Raw genomic sequence first — 1,314 nt, forward strand, 5'->3', positions numbered from 1 at the left:
GGCTAAATATGCTTGTGACAGGTTGGATCACAGAAACGCACTTGGGACTGCCACCTGATGTGCTGAGACTACCTCTGAGCCCGTTTTTCCTGGCAGCTTGGGACTTCAGTACCCTGTCTTGTTGAGCCAGACACGCTAGCCTGCTGCAAACACAGACCCAGATCTGAACCATGTCCCCCAAAAGCTGCAGGCTTAACTGAAAACAGCTTAAGAAGTGCTCCTGTCTCCAACACCCAGATACCCAGTTCCCAATGGGGTCCAAACCCCAAATAAATCCATTTTACTCTGTATAAAGCTTATACAGAATAAACTCATAAATTATTCGCCATCTATAACACTGATAGAGAGATATACACAGCTGTTTGCTCCCCCAGGAATTAATTATTTGCTCTGGGTTAATCAATAAGTAAAAAGTGATTTTATTAAATATGAAAAGTAGGATTTAAGTGGTTCCAAGTAATACAGACAGAACGAAGTAAGTTACCAAGCAAAATAAAATAAATCATGCAAGTCTAAGCCTAATACAATCAGAAACTAAATGTAGGTAAATCTCACCCTCCGAGATGTTCCAATAAGCTTCTTTGACAGAGTAGACTCCTTCCTAGTTTGTGTACAGCAATCACTCACACCCCTATAATTACTGTCCTTTGTTCCAGTTTTTTTCAGGCATCTCTTTGGGGTGTAGGGTGACCAGATGTCCCGATTTTATAGGGACAGTCCCGATTTTGGGGTCTTTTTCTTATATAGGCTCCTATTACCCCCCCCACCCTGTCCCAATTTTTCACATTTGCTGTCTGGTCACCCTATTGGGGTGGAGAGGATATCTTTTGAGCCAGCTAAAGACAAAATGGAGGGGTTTCCAGGGCTTCTTATATTCTTTCTCTTGTGCAACATCACAGCCACACGATGGGGTCTCTAGCCACCTGGGCAAGTCACATGTCTATGAATGATTCAGCTTTTTACAGGCCAACATCATTGTTTACATGTTAGTTGAAGGTTCCCAGGAAAGCTCAGATGTGGATTGGGTCTCTCAAAGACAATTGTTAGTTAAGTACTCCCAATTCCTGGAATAACCCCTTCACTATGTTGACCAAATCTGTCTTATGTGCTTCCTACAGCAAACACTTTAAATACAAGCATAGAGCCAATGCGCATAACTTCAGATATAAAAATGATACATGCATACAAATAGGATGAATATATTCAGTAGATCATAACCTTTGCAAAGATATGTCACATGGCATATCTAGCATAAAACATATCCCAGTTATGTCATAGAGCATTGCACCCCTATAAAGCATTATGGGGTGCAAC

This window comes from Terrapene carolina, unplaced genomic scaffold, assembly GCF_002925995.2.
Source record: "Terrapene carolina triunguis isolate 2854851 unplaced genomic scaffold, T_m_triunguis-2.0 Scaffold414, whole genome shotgun sequence".
Classification (NCBI taxonomy): Eukaryota; Metazoa; Chordata; order Testudines; family Emydidae; genus Terrapene; species Terrapene triunguis.